Source organism: Pteropus alecto, unplaced genomic scaffold (assembly GCF_000325575.1).
Source record: "Pteropus alecto unplaced genomic scaffold, ASM32557v1 scaffold24, whole genome shotgun sequence".
NCBI lineage: Eukaryota > Metazoa > Chordata > Mammalia > Chiroptera > Pteropodidae > Pteropus > Pteropus alecto.
The window spans coordinates 26,770,349-26,782,222 of NW_006439192.1; positions in this window are offsets into that span (position 1 = coordinate 26,770,349).

Below are 11,874 nucleotides of genomic sequence, written 5' to 3' on the forward strand. Positions count from 1 at the left end.
AAGCAATCTATTAGATGCAGAGTCAAAACACTGGTTATAAGGATGCTTAGTGATCTCAGTGAGAACTTCAGCAAACATAAAAATAAAGATAAAAAACATAAAAATAACCAGTTGAAAATGAAGAATACAATAACTGAAATGAAGAATATGTTAGAGGGAGTCTGCGGTGGATTAGAAGAGGCAGGGGATCAAATCAGAGAGTTAGAAAATAAGGTAGCAGAAAATACTCAATCAGAAGAGCAACAAGAAAAATAGAATTAAAAAAAAGAGGATAGTTTAAGAGGCCTCTAAGATAACATCAAGTGTAACAACATTCACATCCTAGGGATACCAGAAGGAAATGAGAGCAAGAAATTGAAAAGCTTTTCGAAGAGATAAGACATAAAACTTTCCTAATCAGGGGGAAGGAATAGATACAGAAGCCCAGAAAGCACAGAGAGTCCCAAACAAAATGAACTCAAGAAGGCCTACACCAAGACACACCATAATGAAAATGCCAACGGTTAAAGGCAAAGAGAGAATCTTAAAAGCAGCAAGAGCAAACCATCTAGGACCTCCAAGGGAGCTCCCATAAGACTCAGCTGATTTATCAACAGAAACATTGCAGCCAGAAAGGATTGGAAATATTCAAAATGATGAAAAGCAAGGACCTACAACCAAGATGACTCAACCTAGTAAAACTATCATTTAGAATTGAAGGACAGACAAAGAGCTACCTAGACAAGAAGAAGCTAAAGGAGTTTATCATCACCAAGCCAGTATTACAGGAAATGTTAAAAGGACCTCCTTAAGAAGAAGTGGCGGTGGGGGGGAGATGAAAATATGAATAATAAAATGGCAATAATTACATACCTAGCAACAATTACTTTAAATGTAAATGGATTCAAAACTCCAATCAAAAGAGGGTGGCTGAATGGATAAAAAACCAAAACCTTTACATATGCTGCCTACAAGAGACTCACTTCAGATCAAAAGACACACACAGATTGTAAGTAAAGGGATAGAAAAGGATGTTTCATAAAAATGGAAACAAATAAAAAGCTGGGGTAGCAATACTAATACTAGACAAAATAGACTTTAAAACAAAGACTGTAACAAGAGCCTAAGAAGGACCCAGATACCCCAGTTCTGGCTATTTATCCAAAGAAACCCAAACATTACTTCGAAGGGACATGTGAATCCATATGTTCATTGCAGCATTATTTACAATAGCCAAGACATGAAGGCAATCTGAGTGTCCATAAATGAAAGAATGGATAAGGAAGAGGTGGTACATATATATAATGCGATATTACTCAGCCATAAAAAAGAATAAACTCTTGCCACCTGCAACAACATGGATGAACCTAGAGGGGATCCTGCTGAGTAGAGTAAGTGAGACAGAGAAAGACAAATGCCATATTATTTCACTAACCTTTGGAATGTAAAGAAAGAAATAAACAAACAAATAAAAAAAACAGAAAAAAACTCATAGATACAGAGAACATTTTGAGGTTTGCCAAATGGGAGGGTGGTTGGAGGTTGCTTGAAAGAGGGGAAGTGATTAAAAGTACAAATTGGTAGTTACAAAAAAGTCATGGGGACGCAAATTATAGCATAAGGAATATAGTCAATAATATTGTAATAACTATGTATTGTGTCAGATGGATACTAGATTTATTGGAGTGATTAATTTGTGAGGTATGTAAATGTCTAATCACCATGTTGTACACCTGAAACTAATATATTGTATGCCAACTGTATATGATAAATAAAAAATTATTTTTTAAAAAAGGAAATGCATTAAAATATTCACAACAAATATCTGGGCCATGGAGCTATGGCGATTATTTTATGTTTGTTTTGGATTTCACAAATTTTCTGAAGCATGTATGTGTTATGTTTATAAACATTAAATGTTATTATTTAAAAAAATGTATTTAAAATAATTGAAGGTAGTAAGAAGAGAGCCTGGAATGATCTTATGTTCTGTCCATGACTAGGACATACTGGCTTAAAAGTAAAATTAAAAAAAAAAATACCGTTTCTGTAGGCATAGCAGTTGTATTATTTAGAATTATTATTGGCAAATGGCAGAAATCCAAGTCAAAGAATCAAAGGAAATTCTCATGTAATTGACAAGTCCAGGAATGGATCTGGTACCTCTGGTATGGCTGGATCTAGTGGCTAAAGAGATGTACACTATATTTCTCTTTTTGGAATTTTCTTTTTTGGTTGGCCTGATTTTCTTCTACTTCAGATAGCTTTCTTCATGTATCTGGGAAAGATGGCTGTTGGAGTTTCAATTCTTCATAATTTAATAAATCCTTGTGAAACAGGATTTAACCTTGTGCTATTCCTTTATCACATGCAGGGAAGATCCTCATTGGACCTCTGTGGGTCACATGCCTTTCTCTAAGTCAATCATGCTGGCTAGGGGAATGTACTTGAATTGGCCAGTCTGGGTTCTGTCACCTACTCATCTCTGTGAGGAGAGTCAGGGCAATGTGTTTAATTGTTTCATTGGGACTATATGAAATGAATCCTTTTCCCAAACAAAGATTTGGGCCCAGACTAGTAAAATGATGACTATCTATTCTCTTAGTGAAAGGTAGTACTTAGCTTATCTATTTTTTTTCTGTGTTTTTATTCAGTCATATTGGCTCTGGCGTCTGAGTCATACTTAGGTGTTTCAAGAGATGTGGCATTTATTTTAGGTCACGAGGAGGTCACTTGGTACATTTCTTACTGTGGAGGTAAATAGAACTCCAGTCAGTCAGTGACCTAAAAGTGTAAGTGTGTTTCCTGAAATATCTAATTTACTATAAAGCATGACCTAGGTTTGGCATAAATTAATATATTATTATTTAGATTCTCATTATAAAGAAAGATGGTAACCCTTTTCTTATAAGAAATGCACAGAACTATTTTAGGCAAAATATTTTTGCTAGTTTCACAGAATTACCCTGATAAAAATTTGCAGATGTCTGTTGGTTGCGTTGCAAAGATATTTGGGCAGGATCTCAAATTTTGTTCTAGCACCAACTGTGGGCACAGCCATTCTGTTAGGTATCTGTGGTATGTGCTAAAGGAATATTTCAGGAACATTTACTTCTTATTCCTAACTAGGACATGTAGTGAACCATACCGGACTATGTGGGTTGTGAGTGTTGTTTGACTGATGAGAGCCATTTCTCATCAGAGCCATGTCTAATAGCCTATTGGACCTCTCCTCTGTGCCCTACTCTGGTTCCCATTTAACACTGTGGGGAACTGGGGGCTGGGGAAAATGAAGATTGAGGTACTTTCCAAGAGAGAAAAACCCTTTGGGCCAATTTTCCCAAACTAATACTATGAGAAAAGCAGCGTATGGGAGGAAATACACACTTCTAAAATGCAAAAAATGAGAGCACACTGCTCAGAGGATAGGTTTTTAACTTATTTGATACTTTCAATGAAGTCTGTATCTTTTAGCATTATAGCCTAATTGTTTCCTTGGTACTGGCTGGTACAGGAGCTCTCCCTCTGTGGAATGGCAGAGAGAGAGAAAGCAAGTCTTGAATTTTGACTGGATAGAAACGATAGACCATGTACTTGGTTTTCTTGTATTTCAATGGGTTCAATGGCCATAGATTAGTCAATTATGAATATGGAATGTTGACTTCTTTAGGAGTATAACAGGATTTCATAAAAGTCTAGTTTTCACCTTCTCGAGGCCAATTTTTAAATCCAAATTATTGTTTCTTCTGTTCATTTAATATTGATGATTCAGGCAGTTAAGAGCCCTTCAAGGCCTTTTATAAATATCTCAGGTAGGGTGCAAAAACTAGTGAAATGAATAAGAACACTAATTTATTTTCACCTGAGGCCACACTATTCGTTGAGATAAAATTACTCTTCTTATTCTAATTTCCATCTTAAATTATGCTCAACTATGTTGTCCAGGATAAGGTGATATATTGTATACCAACATACCAATTAAGACCTCTACAATTTTGGAATACAAAAGATGGCAACATTTTATTTGTAAAAATTATTTGAGCTCCTATATGCCTTCAAACTATGAAGTCTACTATCTCCCCCTTTGAAGCCCATTACTATTCCCACATCCTTTCAAATTTACAAAGGACTCTGGAGTCTTAGACCAAAGAGATTAGTCTTATTTCTAACCTCATGTGGAAAAATAATTTAAACCAATTAATACACTACTTGTTGCCACACAGTGACTGTGTTAAAGCCTCTTCCCACCCTTTTCAAGAAGTTTCTCATCTGTCATGGAAGTACCCTTGTTCCTTGGTGTTCTGCAGTAGTTGGTACAGTTCTTCATTCATAGTGCATTCATACTCATGTGGTGTCCATTGCCTTTGAAGTCACTCCTCTGATTGTGTTAGGTGACTTGGTTCTAGGGATCTTCCTACTAGAACCACAAACACTTAGGCTCCGAGAGGTTGTGAATTCTCAGAATACAAGGGCCAAAGGAAAGATAGACATCTGCGTTTCAGGAATTTTTTGAGGGGACACATTCATAGAATAAGTTAATTGTGATGTCCTTTTAGGTCCTTTCCAAATGATATTGCTTGCTTCTGTGAATATACAATAAAATAAAATAAAATAAAATAAATAAAATTAAGTTAATTGTGATGTCCTTTTAGAGGTCCTTTCAATGATATTGCTTGCTTCTGTGAATATACAATAAAATAAAATAAAATAAAATAAATAAAATAAAATAAAATAAAATAAAATGTTGATACTATGTCTTAATTGGTTTCTATTTTACTTTTAGCCATAAAATAAAAGCATATTGTAAGAATATCAAACTATGTAGAAAAGGATCTCCCTTCCAATCATACTCCTTATATTTAATATCATCCTGGATATTTTCTTTACATATATAAGTATGTTTCATATATGTTTGTATGCATTCATGTGATACATAGTGGATAACATTTTGTATATAATGTATATATTTAAAAATTATAATTATCTAAATAATTTAAAATAAAGGCAATAGAATTCTACTGATGGATACCCATAATTCATGTAACCAGTCTCTTCTTGATAAACAAGATAAACAGTATTATGATTAAAAGTGTTAAATTTCAAAGATATCACCAAATATCTATACAAAATACTATGCTACTTTATAGTCCCACCAACAATTTAAAAATATTTTCCCACACCTAACACATATTCCTTTAAATTGGCAGCTCTAACACTTTTACATCTTATGAACCACCAGTTGGTTACTTGAAAAAAAACAAAACTCGTCTCACTATAAAACAAATAAAATTGTTATTTTTCCTAATAAAATATTTATAAATATAAATATTTATGAAATATTATGATACTTGTTAAAATTTTCTTTTCATTTTTGTATAAACTTTCAAGGCCTAAAAATGTAGCAATATTTGGAAGACATAATCTTGGTAACTACTAAAAACTCTGACTTCCATTTAGAATATCTTTATGCCTTAGTTCGTGATTCTTTGCTTTACTACCAGTATTCATTTTAACTGTGTTTTAGTAACTTGATTCCAGATAATTTGTTTTACAAAGATCAGGTGTCTTTCTCTAGATCATTTGCCATAAAGAAAAGTCAAAGGCTATAATGCGTTTGGAAAAAATGTTTCACCTAATAATGCACTGTGAAAATTTCACACATACAACTTGTGCCTATGACCAAGGTCTTAATACTCTTCTGACTTAAGTATATATGTACATTTACTACTTGATTCAACAGCTTTAAATAATATCTATAAAAGAAGAGAAAATCAGCATGCTCATATTACTTCTTTCCTTTTTTTATTTCTAATTTTGTTAATTATATCATTTCTAACATTTCTAGGGCTTATAAAATTAAATCTTGTTTTGTAATCATAATCCCTACATCTGTTCTAGGCTTAATCCTACAGTTTATTGAGATAAATGCTTACCAACATCTATTTTGCCATAGTTGTCTAGTTATCTCTTGGTTGATTAAAGATTGTTCTCTAGTGGTTTCTTCAAAATGACTCATGGAATTACATTTCCATGTGCTTACAAATTCAAAAACATTTTTCTATCTTTATACTTAATCAACATTTAGTTTAAGAATCTTGTGTCATATTTTCTTTTCTTGAGAACATATATTTTTAACCACTTTATCTATGAATAATTGACATACAAAAAGATGTATATATTTAATGTATACAACATGATGAGTCTGGAGATAAATACACATCTGTGAAACCATCACTACAGGCTATGTTATAGACATATTTATCACCTTTAAAGTTGCCACCTGCTCTCTTTATCATTTATTTTTTTTGTAATAAAAACAGTTAAGACTATAGTATGTAATACAAACAACATACAAAACACGTGTTATCAACTGTTTTTGTTATGGTAAGGCTTACAGTTGGCTATTAGTAATTAAGTTTTCGGGGAGTCAAAATTATATGTGGATTTTCAAATGCGCAGGGAGTTGGCATCCAAAATCCCCACATTGTTCACAGGTCAGTTGTATATAAAACAAGTACAGATACTTTAAATTACTCTGGCATCCCCTGAGACCCTGAACAATCCTTTCTAAGAAGCCAAAGTCAGACATCCACATTTGTTTCTTTAGAAAACTAAACTTAGATGACGGAATCATTGTAAAGTAGAAGCTACACACTCCAGCTGGGAGTCTGTGATGAGTTTCCTTTCAATACCTCATCCTTTCTGCAGCTGCTTATGCGGACCATTTGGACGGTCCCCCTTAATCTGGACTCTACCTCTTGGGCAAAGGCTCCTTCTCTTTCCTCTCTATTCTAGTCTCTGCATTTGCAGTAGAGCATGACCACGTGTACCAATTTAAGTCAAATGGAGGAGAATGAACAGGATTACAACATCAGTAATAGAGTCTGTAAAGCTTAGATAGCAAAAAAAAAAAAAAAAAAAAAAAGAAATCAGTTAACAAAAGATTACTCAACAAATTTTAAAGTATACAATACAGTATTTTTAACTATAAGCACTATGCTATACGGTTGATCTCTAAGACTTACTCATTTTACATAAATGAAACTTTGTACCCTTTTACTAATACCTCCTGTTCCCCTTCCTCGGTTCCTGGCAACCACCATTCTACTCTCTGCTTCCATGTTTGACTATTTTAGATTCCTCATATAAATTTTTATCATCTAGTATTCATTTTTCTGTATCTGGTTTACTTCATTTAGCATAATATCCACAAATGGCAGGATTTCTTTCTTTTTTTAAGCATGAATAATATTCCATTGTAAGTATACATCATATTTTCTTTATCCATTTATCCACCTATAGACATTTAGGTTGTTTCTATGTCTTGGCTATTGTGAATAACAGGACAGTGTACACGTTGTCTTATTTTCTGGGTTCGAATATGGCTGTGTAGAAATATAAATTCAGTAAGATTTCTCCCAGTCCCCTTTTAAGCATCTTAACCTTTCCGTTTGTATGCTCAAAAGACTTTTTTCTTTTGTAGATTTGTTTCAAGCTTTTGATGTCTAGTAAGTTTACTAGGACATATATTGCATGTATCCCTGGAACACAGTGTGTTATTTTAATATGTAGATTAAATTCTTCTTGATATCTCTAAATTTTCTTGAATTATATCTTTAAATTTTGTGTGTGTGACTTAAGACAACAGAAATTTATTCTCTGACAATTTTGGAGGACAGATGTCCAAAACCAAGGTGTCAGTAGGGCCATGCTTTCTTCAAAGGCTCTTGGAAGAATTAAAAAAATATTTTTCTCTGTATTATTTTGATTGTCTTACTCATAATTGGTGTCCTGAGTGTGTCAGATTGCCTAAATTTGTCTTCATGGCTATTATTTTTTTCTAATGCTTCTTTATTTCTATTTCATTTTATTCACTTTTCTCAATCTTGTCTGTCTTGTCCTGTCTATTGTGGTTTATTTTATTTTATTTTGTTCCACAGTACACTAGTTAGAAATTTATGTAGTTCACGAAACGATCCACCTGATTACTCTGTCTTCTCTCTGACTCTACACCTAGCCATTACATTATTGCTCACTGCATTCTCTACGCCGCGCTTCCCATCCCTGTGATCCTCTATCAACTACTAATTTGTACTTCTTTAACCCTTCACCATTTTCTTCTATGATTCATACATACAGTAGAATATTATTCAGTCATAAAAAATGAAATCCTATCATTTGCAATGACATGAATGGACCTAGAGATTATTATGCTGCGCAAAATAAGTCAGATAGAGAAAGATAAATACCATATGATTTCATTTTTAAGTGGAATCTAAGAAACAAAAAGAACAAACTGTCTATTGTGTTTTAATGGTTTTTATTGTTTTTCTACATTCCTGTGAATACTTATTTTCCTCCCCATGAACTAGTTCTTGCTATATCTGCTATATCTCCTTCTGATTTATCCCCTAATCTTACTTGAAATTTAGAATCACTGCTTCAAGCTCTTGCTTATATAGGAGCTTGCTTTATTAAGAACTTTTACTTTCATGTTATTTGTTTGGACAAAATCTTAATCTCCTCCATGGGAAATTTTGAGAGGGGGATATATTTTTGATCTGTTAATTGTCTTTTTTTCTTTTCTATTTTCCCTTTTCTCAGAGAACTTCTCCATAGGTCTAGTGTGATTTACATCCAGTTTGGTCAAATTCCTGGTCACACATTGTGTGTGTGTGTGTGTGTGTGTGTGTGTGTGTGAAAGAGTGAGAGAGAGAGAGAGAGAGAGAGACAGACAGACAGACAGACAGACAGACTTTGACTTTGACTTCTCTCTAGCCAGCAGAGGTTTTACTGATGACAACAATCAACGCAAACATTCTCACGTAGTCACCCTGTCTCACTAACAGGCTGCTTTCTGATTTCTCATTCAGCCCTGGTTTCTCTATGCAAAATGGGATTAGGAAAGCTCCTGACATCAATGTGCCCACTCCACTCTCATTGTTACAACAAAGGGATTATTGGTCTTCCTTATCATAATTTTTGATCTCTTGGAAAAATGAATGCTGCTAGCTTTGTCTGAGGAAGCTGTATGCATCCTCCTTTGGAATTTCCCCACACTTCTCCTTGACCTCTCCTGATTTTTGGCAGCCCTTTCTCATATGTAGTAGTTCAAGATTGGAAAAAGCTATTAGTTTTTTGAAGATGGAGCCTGTGTTTCTTTCTAACTCTTTCATTTTTTTATGGTGCCATTGAAAGGATGAAGGGGCAAAATTGTCTTAACTACAGGTTTTAGAATTAAGACATCCTTTTGTTGTATTGGGGTAAATCATATTTGAGTCAGTCACATAGGTGACATTTTCTTCTCCTACCAATTCTATTTTGTGTTGAGGCTTTACCTTTCATTTATTTCAAGATTTTGATAGTATGCTTTCCAACTTATGAAAATAGGTGAAATGTGTGCTTAAACATCAAGAAGAGAAGGTCTTCTGGCTTTTCCAAGTGTAAGGAGACTTGAAGAAGAACTCAGTCTCTTTTGAGATATGAATGCTCAAGCTTTTGGCAAGGCATTGAGAACTGATGTTTATTTTTCATGGCCTGATTGAGCAAAAAGTTTGTTTGATGTATTCCACTCAATAGAATGGTGGTTCACTAGCTATTAGGGAAATGCAAATCAAACTCACAATGAGATACCACCTCACACCTGTTAGAATGGCTATTATCAACAGGTAATAGCAAGAGTTGGAGAGATTGTGGGATAAAGGAACCCTCATACACTGCTTGTGGGAATGTAAATTGGTACAGCCACTATGGAAAAAAGTATGGAGATTTCTCAAACGATTCGGAATAGAATTACCATATGACCCAGCAATCTCTCTTTTGGATATCTATCCTTCAAATTTGAAAACATTTATCCACAAAAGACATATGAACCCCTATGTTCATTACAGTATTATTCAGGTGGCCAAGATGTGAAAACAACCAAAGTGTTCTTTGATAGCTGATTGGATAAAGAAGATATGGTACATGTATACAATGGAATATTACTCAGCCATAAAAAAGATGAAGTACTGCCATTTGTGACAACATGGATAGATCTTGAGGTTATCATGCTAAGCAAAATAAGTCAGACAGAAAAAGTTGAGAATCATATGATTTCACTTATATGTGGGATATAAAACTGAAAGAAACAAACGAACAAGACAAATAAAAACTCATAGACACAAACAACAGTTTAGTGCTTACCAAAAGGAAAAGGAGGAAGGACAGAGGTAGATAAGGGTAAAGGGGGTTAAATATATGATGGTAATGGAAGGAAATCTAACTATGGGTGGTGAACACACAATATAACATACAGATGTCATATTATTGAATTGTACACTTGAAACCTATATAATTTTATTAACCCAAGTCACCTCAATAAATTTAATAAAAAAATAGAAAGGTGGTCTTAGTGACATTCAGGGGTCATCAGACTATGGTTCTTAAGCTAAATACTGTTTACTGCCTGTTTTTTCAATAAAGTTTTATTAGAACACAACCATGCTCATTCATTTATGTATTGTTCATGGCTTCTTTCATGCTACAATGACAGAATTGAGTAGTGCCCAAAAAATCATTTAGCCTACATAATCTAAAGTATTTATCTGGCTTTTCACAGTAAAAAAAAAAAAAAAATCTACTGACCCCTGATTTAGAAGAACTAATTATCTATCACACAATTTTCTGTTTTTTTCATTATAGTAACTCTGAGAATAAACCAGAAACTTAGATTTTCCAACTCTGTCACCACAGTTGATAGCATGTGAACATTTGGCATATAAACAGACTTTTCAAATTATTTCTTAGCCGTAGACCTGATCCCATCTTTGTAAGCCATCAATTCACTTTTTGGGAGATGCCATAAAATTAAATTTTTAATGATTTAAAGATAAAGAGCAAAGTTATGATATTTTACTGTTGTCTTTAGTCATCTTTTTTGGTATTCAGAAGTCTTTCATGTAACATATTGATCTTTCACGGTTGTATAACTGCCTCCAAATTTTGTTAGTATCTATTTTGGGGGTAGTCATGATTTTATGACTTAAGAGCCATTTTCAATTGACCTTACTGGCCAAGGAACATAATGGAAGATTGTAGAATATAAAACAACTTTATTCATCTATCCACTCCTCTCTCTTCCATTCTACCCTTTTTTCTTCCATTTCCAGGCACATTTTTCATTATTGTAATCATGAGTTATAGTGATTTTACCCTGACTGTACACGCTGTTCTAAAAACAAAATAAAGCCAGTGAAGGAGGCATCGTTTTTGCCTAGGAAAGCAGTAATGAAACCAATATGCAGGTGACCAAGAACATGTGGTAAGGTTGATTACTGGGGTTGAATCTACTGAAAATGTACTTCTTTTCCTCCTAAATCATTAATCTTTTAATTCAAACATGATTAAATATGTTGTTGAATTATCTCTGTTTTTCTCTTGTTTGTGTAAATAATGCTGGTTAATTTTAAGTTTTGTTTGTCTTAGTTTTCTACCTTTGCTCCTCTCAATCTTTTCTAAATCTCAATCTGTTGTGGAGCCAAGATGAGAACAGGGCAGTGAATCCAGAAGCACATAGTACATGTTTAGTCAGTGTGCTACAATTAACAATATGCCAGCTCTCTGCACATCTGATAATGATCTGTCTTCTAAATGAAAACATGCTAGTGCTGACTACCATTCAGCTCAAAATCCTTCAATATAGATTCTTGTTTTTGCTACATTTGATTTTGGCTGCTGGAGTTTGATCATTACCTCTTCCTTCAATGACACTTATTTTAGTGACACCCCACTGAGTCAGGATTACAGATCCTGGTTGTTGAAAACAGTATGTCACAGCAGTATTCTTTCAGATATCACATTACATTCCCCATGGATACAATTGCCGGAGAAGATGTCTGTTCATCTGGTAGCTTA